This window comes from Podarcis tiliguerta (assembly GCF_965153285.1).
Source record: "Podarcis tiliguerta genome assembly, chromosome: 9".
NCBI lineage: Eukaryota > Metazoa > Chordata > Lepidosauria > Squamata > Lacertidae > Podarcis > Podarcis tiliguerta.
The window spans coordinates 37,623,636-37,637,974 of record NC_139542.1 but is presented as its reverse complement, the minus strand read 5'-3'; the positions used below and the strand labels follow the sequence as shown (position 1 = coordinate 37,637,974).

Here is a 14,339-nt window from a genome sequence, read left to right as displayed (position 1 = left end):
TTCAAAGATCTTGTTAGTTTTGGCTCCAACCTATTGGCATCTCTAATGCAATCCCACTCATTCAGGAAGGTAATTCATAGTCAAAGTGCATGACGAGATTTGAAATGTCACTGTAACTTCCACCGTTAACCGATTTGCTGAAGTGTGTTAACTGGCATGGTAATGCTCTGCGGCACAGATGGCCCCTTTAAAAGTTTTGAAGGTGTTCAAATAGTTGCTAATAGTTAGTATCATATTTAGTTTAGCATTTGGCCCCATTCCATAGACAGCTTGGGCTGGTTTTGTGTCAGAAAAAACCTAAGGAGCTGCCCTTCTTTCTTTCTTTTTCTTGGAAAGCTGGTGAAACTGAGTAGCTAAAATGCAAGGTGTTCACATTTTATCACGCTCATGAGCTCAATGGAAGCATGACATGGGAGATGCATGGATGCCTTGTCTGCTTTTTTTCTTTTCTTTTCCTAAAATCAACCCTGAACCTCCACCCCTAGTCTGAATGGTGCTATGGTGCTGGGGGAAGGAAATCCAACCTTTTCATATCTGGGCCATGATCCTGATACAGCTCACTCCTCCTGAAGCTGCTCTTATTTTTATATTCTGCCCTGATGTTTCTTCTGCACGGCTAACAACTTTAGCAGAAGGCATTTGGGACTGGAGCTGTAAAGCAGGAAGAAAGGGTGTGGCCTCCTTTGTCTTCACCACAGCCCCAGCTGAAATCGCCCTTCCTATGGTTACTTTCAGCAGAAGAAAAAAGACATTTGGAAATGCATCCATGCAATTCCCGAATCACTTTTAGTTTGGCCCTGGACTCCCAGCCATCACCTTTCATCTGCCTTGTGGGATGACACAGGCTTTCCTTAAAAGGATTGATGGCTTAGTATATGTGAACCCCCCCCAAATGAACAACATCAGCAGCACCACCATCTATTTTTCTAGAAAAAAAGCACTGTTTAGGTCCATGGGGGGGGGGATCCCTGAGTAGCCCCTACATTACTCATGGGCTCTCTAGTCCAATTTCTATCCATAGTTGGATCACTTGGATCAATTATTTGATATTGTGTTTTAATGTTGTAACTCATCCAGGGACCTTAGCATGAAGGGCAAGTTCCTATTACTATATATTTTGTTTGCACAGATGAACTCTCATTGCTGTTAGTGCAAATCATGTGTATTCGGAACAGTAATATCCTTTCTGTAGATAAGAGGCTGTGATTCATGAGACATCAGGAAGATCCTTTTTTTCCTTTATGACAGCACTTATGAAAATGATTCACAATAGATACATTCACCTAGAACTCTCCCTGTGTGCTGAATATACTATTCTCCCCCTTCCCACACTGTGAGTAGCAAGTGGGAAGCTCAACCCAGCCATCTCTTTGATGTTCATCCATTTCATCATGCCCCTTAAAAATTCTGAAACACTTCTTCCTTCAGAGCTTATCAAACGACTCTCCCTTTAGACCTCCTCAAATACCTGTACCTCATCTTTTCAAGTTACTCAAGCTGCTTCCTTTTTCCCTTGCCATAACAGCAGAAGCTATTAAGAGCTTCCCTGTCAATCACCCGGAAAGCCTCCCAGGAGATCGGATTAGTATTTGAAGTCCAAGCTGAGAACCAGACAGAGTGCGCTGTAGCAACACACAGGGCGGGGGAGGGGGGGAGAGGGGAGGGAAATGTGTTAGAGAGAAATTCTTATTTCATGACAAGTGAAATAGAAGTTTTAGGTGGAATTGGGGGAAATAATCCTGTATAGGTTCTGAGATTATTATCTCCCAAATAATACTTTACCCAACATATTACAGAAACTTTTGTAAGTGGTTGAATAGTCAACTTTTGTGATCCTAACACTACAGAAAGGTTGGCATTTATATTTGCATTTAAAGCTTTGAGGTCTAGTCAGGGTCCCTGATGTGATGCCGGATGGGTAGAGAGACAAGCAAGTTTGCAGTGATTATTTTAAAAGATATTTCCACCCCCCCCCCCAATCTGTCGGACTAGGATAGATAGTGTATGTGTAAGCTTGGGAAGTTATTCCATATAATTATGAATATATATTCAAAACCATATCATATTATTATTAATAAAATGTATTTATTTATACCCCATTTTTACCTGACAGGACTCAAGGCGGCTTAAAGATAAAAAAAGGAAACAATAAAAACACAGGAAAACGTCATACTGAAAATGTTAGTGTCTTAATGTAAGACAAAGGTGATGAAATAGCAGCTGTATTTAAATTAAGGCTGTGGATGCACTGCGTATTTAAAGCACATCCTCACCAAGAATCCTGGGAACTGTAGTTTGCTAAAATGGTTGGGAAATGTAGCTCTGTGAGGGTTTGAAGCAGGAGTTAAACATGGAGTTTTATGGGTTCTCTCCTGGACCAATTTATGATTATAGGCTCCTAGGGAATCTGGGATGAACCCCAAGGGATTGTTTTCACACGCTCCAAGATGTCCCACCACCCTTGGATTTCCCCAGACATATGAAAGGAAGCGATGTCTTTGAGGAGAGCTCCGTGGTCATCATAAGGCCTCACAATACAGGCCCCAGCACCACTGCAAGCAAATGCTGAAGGCTCCCACAGCCAGCGGGAAGCAAGATTCAGTTGCAGGAATGAATACATTCACTTGAATACATTCAGAAATAGTTGGAGACTGTTTTGAGGACCAGTCGCTGCATTTTTAGAAGCAACAGAGGTGCAAGGTGAAATTTACAAGTGAACACAAAAGAAATTTTGCTTGTGAAGGTAGGGTATGACTCCCCTGTCTCTTCAAATTCTGCATTTGTTTAAAGTGCTTTGCTTTGCTACCCCGTCATTTGCTATCCTGGGCTCCTGGGAGAAAAAACTTGGTATTGGAATGTAATAAGCAGGCTTATAAAATTAGGAACCCCTGTTTCCACTGACAAGCCTTAAAGGGGGAGTGGTTGCTGGAAGGGGTTGGACTGAAATATCCATTTTATGTCTTGAACTAGCCTCTTGACATTAGAGGCTTGGCCTTGAGGCCCTCTGACTGGTTTGGCCTCATCCACTTCTCAGTTCTGTCCATTGTGCAATATGTCACTGCCCTCAGAGTGCACAAAGTAGGAGGTTTGTTGGCCCTTAGTTTGGCTGAGAAGGAAAGAAGATTGTCAGCGCATGGATGGTCAGTGCATGAACACAATATATGTACTGAGTCACCTGCAGACACCAGGGATTCAAAGTGGGATTTCCTGCATGCAAAGCAGCTGTTCTACAATTGACAGATCCCATCTATCCCTAGTCATAGCTCAGTTTTAGTTCTCTTAAGTTTCTCATTTTTCCAGTCTTAAAATTGGTTCGCCACATTTCTGCAGCATGTTGCAATTAAAATAAAAATCATGAAAAATCCTCAGCACATTTCTCTTACAGAAATACATTTTTTTGTATGTAGTTTTCACTGATATACACATTTTTGCAAGGAGGTTTCCAGAAAATAATGCATTTTGAATGCAATTTTAATTTCCCCCTAATATATCCATTTTTGTAAAATTGGTTGGCTGGACAACTGTATCACAAAATTCAGAGAAGTGAACACTTTGAAGAATGAATCCATTTCAGTTCTTGTACTGTTCACCTTTAACTGTGGACAGAGTCAAATTCCCTGTCCCCCATCTCTAGCTACGATTCTTTCTACAATTCATTCCCTACATTAAAGACCAGTGGCACCACACATCCACACTATTATTGTGGCTGCAGGGGGCCACAACTGGGGGGGGGGAGCTGTCATAACTCATCAAAAATCCACACTCCTTCAACAGAAATACCACCCTGTGCATGTACACAATTTGCTTCCCTTTCCTCCTCTGAAAACCTCTTGCACCATCCCTGAAATGGTGCTGACGGATGGGATTTGCAGTCAAAAACATGGGGGGCACAAGGTTAGGGAAAGCTGCCCTAATTGCATTTTGAAAGTGTGGGAATTCCAAGAGCTATTTTAGGATTCTAAGGGGGGAATTCTAAGAGAGATAGTTAAAGAGAAATCTAGGTGTTACTGCAATGCTGTGGACCACAGCCAGCATCTTTGAATGTGCGGCAGCTGTATAAAGAATTCAGCCCCAATAAAGAATACTCTGAACTCGAAATGAAATGCAGGCATCTCAGTTTTGTTGTCCTTAGCAAAGCCCTTTCACACAGATGGCACGCAGCAGGCTCACCCACACATTTCCACTACCACAGAGAAAAGTGAGTGACACACTGGCAATTTAGGAAGAGAGGAAGTGCTTGGTATAAAATAATTTAGTCATATGTTTGTTGTTACTTCTTAACTATTTACAGTTATACCCTGCCTTTCCACACTAGGTGGTCAACAAGAACAATGTAAAAAGACAGGGAGCGGTATCTAACATTCTTGGTCCACTAGTGCAATGTTTCCATGTTATGTAACAATGGAATGCAATGCAACAGTTTGCATTAGGGAAAACTTGTTGCACGACAGATGGTGCAACGAAGTTACAAGCAAGCTGCTTATGCACGACCTTCTGCAGCAGTGTCCTGCCGGTGCTGAACATTTCCTCAGTGGAACAAGAATACAGTGGTACCTCAGGTTACATATGCTTCAGGTTACATACGCTTCAGGTTACAGACTCCGCTAACCCAGAAATAGTGCTTCAGGTTAAGAACTTTGCTTCAGGATGAGAACAGAAACCGGGCTCCGGCGGCGCGGCAGCAGCAGGAGGCCCCATTAGCTAAAGTGGTGCTTCCGGTTAAGAACAGTTTCAGGTTAAGTACGGACCTCCGGAACGAATTAAGTACTTAACCTGAGGTACCACTGTAGAATGCTAAGGGACTTCAGTGTTTTAAGATTTTCAAAATATGTTTTTATTGTTTCCCACCCTAGAATCCTTTGGGAGGAAGACAGGGATATAAATTTTATAAATAAAACAACTAACTTAGCAGCACATCATTGGACGCAACTCCATGGAAAAGCACATCAAAATATATATTTTTAAAAAAAAACAAATAAAACTGCAGTCAAGGAGTTATTTAAAGGAGCTATTTTCCTATCAAAACGACAGCAAAAGCAGACAGAAACAGCATAGCAAAAATATTCTCAGTTTATTTGACCTATAAACCATAAACTTCAAATACAGTATAGGGTTATCAGGACAGGAATAGCAGAAAAGAAACAACGCAAATGCACACAAGTTGTGCCTTTTAAAATGGGAGTGTAACAAAACCCACAAACCACCAGAAACCCTAGAATATTTATTATAAACACATTGATTTGATTGTATTTTTATTGAGAAAGATGAAGTTAAACATGGCATCTTCCAGGAGGTGGCAGCATTGCTAAAGAAAACAAGCTTGGCATTACCACTACAGTTAATGGAACCCAGCTGCTGCAAACTGGTGAACAAGCCTGGCAAAAGAAGTTACATTTTGCCTTTTCCTCCTGATGGACTGAATGATTCTTTGCATGTCATCAATCAACACAGAGGTCTCATATGTGGTCAAAATCCATTGTCTTGGGCTTACACCTAGGGATTCTTGAGGAACTTGACACTTGCAGATCCCTGATATGAACTTATTTGATCCATACCCCTCAAAGTAATGCACCAGTTGAAATTTAATAATAATGATCCCCAAATGTCCCAATGCACTTGTCAGCTGACATAAGTATAAAGCAACTGTTGGAAATGCATATTTTGAGAGATGATACATTTAGGTGTGAATATTTGGGTGGATCTATTCCCCCTGCCAAAAAAGAATAACATAAAAATGAGACCAAACATATTTATGGGTGAGCACACATGGAATATATTTATTTGTTCTGTTAGTTCTATACCAGGCTTCCTCAATCTCGGCCCTCCAGATGTTTTGAGACTACAATTCCCACCATCCCTGACCACTGGTCCTGCTAGCTAGGGATCATGGGAGTTGTAGGCCAAAAACATCTGGAGGGCCGAGGTTGAGGAAGCTTGTTCTATACCATCTGTCCACCTGGTGCTTTCTAGGTGGCTCATGGCATGTTTAATCTGATAAAGCAATAAAGCAATATTAACAATACAAACTATTTATAGCAGTACAGTGGTACCTCTGGTTACGTACTTAATTCGTTCCAGAGGTCCGTTCTTAACCTGAAACTGTTCTTAACCTGAAGCACCACTTTAGCTAATGGGGCCTCCGCTGGAGCACGATTTCTGTTCTTATCCTGAAGCAAAGTTCTTAACCTGAAGCACTATTTCTGGCTTAGTGGAGTCTGTAACCTGAAACGCCTGTAACCTGAGGTACCACTGTAGCAGCTAAACACTTTGCACCAGCAGAAACACAAAGGGACAAATATAATAGAAGATTGGGGGGGGGGACACTAGTATAAAGGCTATTTAAAATGATAGTAACACAGACTAGAAACAGACCGATCAATGTGCACTTTGCAAGTTGCATGACTGAAGAACAAGCACTCCAGTTCTTAAAGTCCTGATGAAACTAATGTTAACTTAAAGCGAGTTTTCACCTGACGCCACATTCTGGCATTTACATACAGCTATTCTGAGAATACTTCTCAGCACCTTCCATGAAACACTTCCCACCCTTTCATGCTGGGTGCCATATTGCATCGGTGCCAATAAGCATCCCATTAGCTGTCAATATAACGATGACAAATTTGTATTGCCCATTGGAATATGATGAATAGTACACTAGGAAGCTGCTTGAGGGCTGCTGGCTTGCTCCATTATCAGGAAATGATCTCTTCTTAGTACTGGTTGAAGTACATTTTCATAACTTTAAAAAAACAGGCATCGCCCCCCCCACTCCATATATAACATTCAGCCTTTGAAGTCATATATCACACATTTATCTGCAATACTATTGCTTCCAAGCTGCATCTGAGGACAGACTCTAGTCCTTGAAAACTCGTGCTGGAAGAAATCTGATAATCTTCTTTGAGGTGCTGCAGGACCCTGTATACGTATAGAATGAGCATGAATTTAATTTGTATCTGAATGGTTATGTCTGCATTATGTTCAGCAAGGAGGTGGTAGATCAGAATTGAAGTTTCTATGTGGCACATAGAAATTTTAAGGACATGAGCCCCCATTCCTTATTTGTAGCTTTGACCCATTCATTTGTCACGGGGTTGGGCTTCCCACCACGTAATGGTTGTGCAAGATTACAAGTCTTAAGTTAAAGGAGGTTTTAAATTTTTATTGGGGGGGGGGTTGCTTTTATCTAGCAGCATGTCAGTCAAGCGGCTGGACACCCCTCCACTCAAACTATGGTCCAGTTTACCTTGGTGCATGTGTACAAAACACACAGAGAATTCAGCACACAACACACAAGGGGGGTAACACACTTTATGCATTGATCAAATGAACATGCAGAGAGGGCAGGAGGCTCTGTGCACCTTGAACACCACGCCTTTGAGTGTCAGTTTCTAGGAATCACAAATGGGGAGACTGCTGTTGTGCTCAGTCCCTGCTTTTGGGCTTCCCATATGCATCTGGCTGGCCACTGGAGAAGAGGATTCTGGAATGTCCCATTGCACTAGCAGGACTCATTGTGCTGCCTTCTGGTGGTGTAACAGCTTAGCTGAATCCCTTCCAGTGTGTACAATTAAAAGCAAATGTCTATAGACTTCATACGAGATGATTCTGAAAATGTAGTGGCAAAAGTACTACGTGCTTTGAATGAAACCAATAAATGCCCCCCCCCCCCATTTCATTAATGGCTAAATTCATATGATGAAAGCTTCCCCCCATGCAAAGACTGTGCCTTTCTCATTTACGAACAATGATTTTGAAGGAAGACTATTGCAAAGCAAGCGTAACATCCTTGCCAAGTATTGTTTAGTTCCCATCACCATGCTCATAAAAAAATATATGGAAAATATCTGTACTACAAAATAGAAACATACAAATTAATTGCGCCCTCGAGCTTACAAAGTATTTCCATTTTGACCCTTAAGGAAGCACTTAGGTTGGCACACTATCACATTTCTTCAGCACTAAAGAAGCAATAGCATGCTGCTTGGAAAATGCTAATTTTCTCACAAATGCCATTATGAATGCTGTGAGAAATGTGATTGCATGAGTGTCAGTAACATCTGTTGGTCTCTATTGGACAGTGCCTGTGATGTCACTAACAAACATATTCTCCCCTGGTTTTGAGACCAAAAGTCCTACTATGAAATAAACAAAAACTGTTGTGAGCAAGTGTGCTACTGTTGCTTGACTGTAGCCAACACAGTATAGCATTAAAATTATTTCTTTTATAAGCATTTGGAAAGGATCTTTGGGAAACAAGGGCTTAACTCTGCTTGGGAACGCCTTCCCAGATGTTCTCCCTAGCTGGTCATATGAGAAAGAACTTCCTTTATTTGCTTCTCTGATGTCATTGCCTTCCATACATTTTCCCCATCCTTATCAACAGTGCATAAATGTACCAGCGGCACTTCCAAACTCCTGCTTGCTATAGTCATGCTTCAGCTTGGCTCTCCCCACACCCTACCTCCAGTTTAATATTACGTTCAGTCCCTCTGAACCTGACTTTCAAAGCAGAATGCAAGCTTGGATTTGAATTCTGGATTAATAAGATTGGTTTCACATGAACTTGATGCCTAAACCTGACACCCAAGTAAGTAAAAATAAAATAAAAATCTGCTATCTTTTCTATGGGACCAGAAGGACTAAAATAGTATTTCTGTGCTGGGGGGAAAGTATTCACTCAGCTCTGGCATGGTGGGTTGGTATGTTTTGGTTGAAGTCTTTCACACATGTAGGCTAATTAAGTCCCACTGAAGTAAACAAGGTTTCAGCAGCCTTCTTGTACAAAATTGCAACTGCTTTTCAAAGATTGTCCACAAAATGTATTTGATTCACATCACAAGAACATCAGAAGAGACTGCTGGATCAGACCAATGGCTCATCTACTTCAGCATCCTGTTGTTACAGTCACCACCCAGATACCTATGGGCACTCTTTCCTCCTGTGGTTACCAGCAACTGGTGTTCAGAAACATAACTGCTTCCAGTTATGGAGATAGAGCATAGCCATCAGGTCTAGGAGCCTTTGAAAGACTTATCTTCCATGAATTTGTCCAATCCTCTTTTAAATCCAACCCAAGTTAGCGGTCATCGCTGCCTCCTGCGGGAGCAAGTTCCACCATTTTACTATGTGCTACGTGAAGAAGTACTTTTTAAAACCTGTCCTGAATCTCCCACCACTTTCTTACCAGGTCCTCTTCTCTTAACTTCACCCATTGTCCCCTATGGAATAGTGGGACAATGTTCTTGACACTATCAAAACTGTTGGGCTATTTGATACTCAAAGATTGCTTTCATGCACTGTATTCTTGTCTCAACAAATCACTTCCCCTCTTGTAGTTCTCCCCCCTGCAGTACTCTCCTCTTTTAATTTTAAACTGGTATCCAATTGTTTCTTTAACCAGTTTGACTCATTTTGTTTCTGTTCCTAAATCCAATTCTCCTCTGCTCTCCTGGTTATCAAAATTCTTCATGGAGTTGCTCCACCTTTTCTCCTCTTCATATCCAAATGATCTGTTCCTTGCCTTATTCATTCACAGCTCACATCTCAGTCATCTCTGGAGACTCGCCTGCCATCCTTTAATTTATTATCTGCTGGAGATATATACTTCCAGTACATTTTTGTGCCTACTATTCAAAATGATGAAAGAACTGAACTCCAAACTTTGTTTCGTGCTTAAATAGAATTTTAGGCTGTGATCTTGTCAACAGTTTTATTGCAGGCTTCAAAAGGACCAGAGCTGATTTTTTTTAGTGTTTTATAATTAACAGAGCCTCTTCAGTTATTCCCAACATCTCCTGAGCAGATGGCATGTTTTCTCCTCGTTATTTATTTAGAAAATTTATAATCCACTTTTCAATCAAGAGATTCTCAAAGCAGAGAACAGTAAAACAGAGCAATAAAACCAATAATAAAACAACAACATAATCATGATGAAAAATGGGGTGGGGCGGGAACTGCAGCAGCAGAAATTAAAATGATGCTAAAATCTACCCTGGAGATCTGAAACTGCACCTGGGAGCATTTCTGTGAGCTCAGATAGGGGGACTGTTAGCCAGTGGAGTGGGGGGTGGGGGAGCACACTACAGCCCTTTTCGCATGTACAATTTCATGCAAATGATATAATTTGAGCAAGCACAGTGGGTTTGCGCATGTTCACCCTATTGCCACAGTCACACACCTTGCTAGCCCTCCCCAATGCTACTGGTGCATTTGGATGTCTGCAATGGGGCAGCTTGGGCTGCCCCCATAAGCTGGAACCCTGAGCACTCAGAAGATTGAAGTGTGTGTGTGTGTGTGTGTAACTGATGAATTGTAGCATTTCTTAGCAAAGGTTTCTCAGGTTGCTATCAGCCAAGTATTCTGTTTTCCTCGGAAATATGGAACGGTATTCAACTAAGTTTTATTCAGAGTAGACCTACTGCAATTAATGGACCTAACATAGACATGTTCATTGATTTTACTCTGAGTAAAAATTAGTTGACTACCACCTGCAATGTGGGAGATGAATAACCCCATATATATCCAGAGCTATCTAACCTCAATTTTAAGTGACGTTTAGCAGAGAATACATGTATTTTTGTTCCTCTGTGTAAAATGAGTACCAGAAGGTGATTATGCCCATCATGCTAGATATTTGCGGCATCCTGGATTTTATGATGACATGAGTGACAAATCCACTCTCTTACTGTTTCTTCTTTGACAAATTATTCCATTTTGATGGAATCTTGTAGGGCTTTCTGCATATCTAGCTTTGCACAGAAGTTCATTATGGACAGCTTTCAGCCAATAAGCTCTTAAACACCCTATTTCCACTAACTTGAGCTTGGCTTGTGCTGCTACACCATCTTCTGTACTGAATCCAAGAGAGAGCTGAAATGATCTTTGCTGCACAGCACTGTCACATTAAGAAGCAGTAACAGAATTTGAAAATAACATTTTTTATAGAAATAGTGTTCACTGGTAGGTAGCATTGGGAGTACAGAAGGGCCAAATAATTTTCCAACAATTGTAAATACTTGGCTTTTCATTTTGAATCCCTGTTTTGTTCGCCTGATCAGATTTCTATGGATTTCTTTCAGATATTGAGTTCACAACTGCATCAGAACATTGCATTGTGTCATTTTAAGTGGTTGTTATGGACTCTATGTTATGTAAAAGGGTTTCCTGTAAAGGTTTCATTATCTAGAGAGAATATGTATAAATTGATACACTCTGTATATAGCTAAATTCTATAACGCTAAATCAGTGTTTGAAAATGCTGGTTGCAGAACAGTCATATCTGAAAGATTGTTGTGGGGGATGTATGTGTTCAATAACTGCTTTTGGGTGACTAAATTGCTCTCCTTATCATTTCAGTTGTTTTACAAACTTTTACTGCATTAACCGTGCAAGCCTAAGTTTATTCAGAAGTTAGCCCCACTGCGTTCAATAGGACTGTATTTCTAGGACTGTAGACTGACATTGTTGAGATTCATAGTTTTCTTTTTTATGACATTAGCAGTGTCGGCAGTGAGAAGGAAGTTTGTTTCCTGCTTTAACTAAGTGTTGATTCCCTAGGGGTGAGTAGGAGTGACATAGATATTAATGAAAAATAGATTAATTTTTTTGCCACAGAAGCCTTCACACTCTTGCTTAAGGATTCTTATTGTGGCATCTTGTGCTTTCTTGAACCTCATAAGGCTCCTGCTGTAAACAGCCTGCTTGTTAATCTACCTTATTATTGCTCCCCATTTCTTGTAAATAATACATGCCAATGGAGGCATCCAAAGCAAAGATGAAATACCCTTAATCTCATTGGAAGCTTGATCCAATCCCACTTTGTTTTTAGCTAAGAGTTTCAGAGTCATAAAACAAGGTTACAGCTTTTGTCTACATAATCCTGAGACACATTCTTAAACTTAAGAAAATAACATATGGTACAGATTCGAAGTTCAGAAGATGACTAGCTGATTAGCTAGTAAAGCATTGTTGGTGTTTACTGCTTATGCTATAAAGGAATGGAAATATAATATTCTGGCAGTGTCTTCACTGGCAGAAGCTTCATAGTTTGACATGCTACAACCTTTTATTGAATTTACCTCTGGTGTTTTTAACCTAAGGCAGGGGTGGGGAGCCTCTTTCAGGTGGGGGGCTAGATTTTAATGTGGCCAACCTTACAAGGGCCACATGCCAAGGCTGTATGGGGCCAAAGGCAGAAGTGAATGGGTGAAAGACAAAACAATAATTAACAAGCATAACAAACACTTACACACACAGAGGTATCCCTTTTTCTGATCTTTAAGGGTTAACCCCACACCCTACACTTCCATCTACCTGAGCACTGGGGGTAGGCATGGATGGAAATGCTGACTTTGACTATTAAAGACCAGGCAGCATATCTCTTATCTCTAATATCAGCACTGGAGGTTCCAGATTTCTTTGGCTGCAGGGGCAAGGTGTCCCTCCTAGTCACTCCACAACGAACGGCAGGGAGTGTCGGTATGACCTTAATGGCAGCTGATAGCATCATAAAATGGAAGTGGGTGACCCTAAAAGTGCCCGTTGGGCAGCGAATGCAGATCTGCCACCTTTCCCAATCCACCACCTGAGACTCACGGGAGGTTGCATTGGTAAATACTAATCTAGATCATAATGATAAGACCGCTAACATGATAACGCTTCTAGTTGTTTGTAGTTGGGTTATTGAGGACAAAGACAGCAGTATAGTATCAATGAATAATGTGTGGCTCCAGTATCTTAAAGAAATGGATGAGATGGGAAAAGCATGAAAAGGGGTCAGCTTTCAAATAAGCCAGTTTTTAAGGGGTGCTGTCTCCTTTTAACATCTCTGAAGGTCTGGTCTCAAATCCCCCTTAAGAAATATGCCGCGCACATCCCCATCTGCTCATAGCAGGTGCAGTTAGGATGCAGAAACAAAAACATTATCTAATTTTCATGATTTCATTCCCTTTCCTAGGAATTTGGCAGATCACTTAATCTGCCTGTGTGCCTCAGTGTCAATCTGTGAAATGGAGAAAATGTTTTATTCCTTGCTTCCCAGAAATGTTATCAGGTTAAGTATATGATGATTACCATAAAAGGGCACATTAAAGATGGAAGGTGTTTAATGTTGTAATCCTAAGAACTGTTGCTTTGATTCAACCCCCCATGAGGCACTGATGTTGGGTTTGGACTGCCCCATTTCTTTTCAGTGCCAGAAAGCTTGCTGGATTTGGGCCAGTGTTTCATCCTTGGGAAGTGCATCCCTATCTGGTGCAGAGCTATCTAATCCCGTGTTTACACCACATCTATAGTCACTTGTGCAACACTTGTGCCCCAATCTAGCTAAGGAGAAGCACACTTCCATGATCATATCCCTCACTGGCTAAAGAACCATATGCACAAATGAATTCTATGAGGTTATCCTCCATAAACCAGCAGATGGGACTGTGCAAGCAGAGCCCTAAGAAAGAAAGAAAGAAAGAAAGAAAGAAAGAAAGAAAGAAAGAAGGAATTTCAGTCATGGACTGGAATCAGCAGTAGAGTGGATCAGTCTCCTAATCACCCTTGCTTACCAGACAGTTGAGTGGCTCAATTTTGGGTTTTAAAAAAGGGTTAAGTGTGAATAAACCCTGCTGCTCTGTGCTCACTGTTTTATATCAAAGCCCTAGGAAGTATAGTTATAGCAACAGACCTATCAAGTTCCTGTATGGATTCTTTGGCTTGGAATAACAGAGGGGCACAGCTTTCAAAGGCTGTTTGTGCCCTGGTCTAAAGCCTATAATGAATCTCTTTGGGTGCTTATTTATATATTTATGACACTGGCTATCCTACTCTGCAGTCTTTGGATTTGCACAGCAGTTTGCAATGAAACAAGTAACATCAAACACAACAAAATCTTCAACAGCAAAACAGCAAAACCAAGAAAAGCAGAGTTAAAAACCAATGGTTCTAAAATTCCTGGGGAAATCAAATAGCTTGCTGGTGGGCTCTTTAAGAGATACAGCTATGACCTATGATCTGAGTCAGAGGTGTGGCCTAGCTGGAGAGGTTGGTCCCTACTCTATGTAAGCTCCCAGACCTCACCAGAAACAAATTTTGTTAGCCACTAACTCAGCTTGCCAACCTAGCAGTTCCTGCCAACCTAGCAGTTCGAAAGCACGTCAAAGTGCAAGTAGATAAATAGGTACCGCTCTGGCGGGAAGGTAAACGGCGTTTCCGTGCGCTGCTCTGGTTCGCCAGAAGCGGCTTAGTCATGCTGACCACATGACCCAGAAGCTGTCTGTGGACAAACGCCGGCTCCCTCGGTCAATAAAGTGAGATGAGCGCCGCAACCCCAGAGTCGGCCACGACTGGAC

The 14,339-nt window shown here is 41.3% G+C and overlaps 1 long non-coding RNA gene across 2 annotated transcripts in view; it reads right to left on the bottom strand.

Moving 5' to 3' along the window:
• LOC310685460 overlaps window positions 1-14,339 on the bottom strand; it is a 29,581-nt gene that overhangs the window by 3,504 nt on the left and 11,738 nt on the right. The window contains exon 3 of one of the 2 annotated variants that reach the window (XR_014515292.1): window positions 13,371-13,444. The exons of the other annotated variant lie outside the window; for it this stretch is intronic. This is a non-coding gene — a long non-coding RNA (uncharacterized lncRNA). Of the gene's footprint in view, window positions 1-13,370; window positions 13,445-14,339 lie in introns of those variants that run through there. 2 annotated transcript variants of the gene reach the window in all.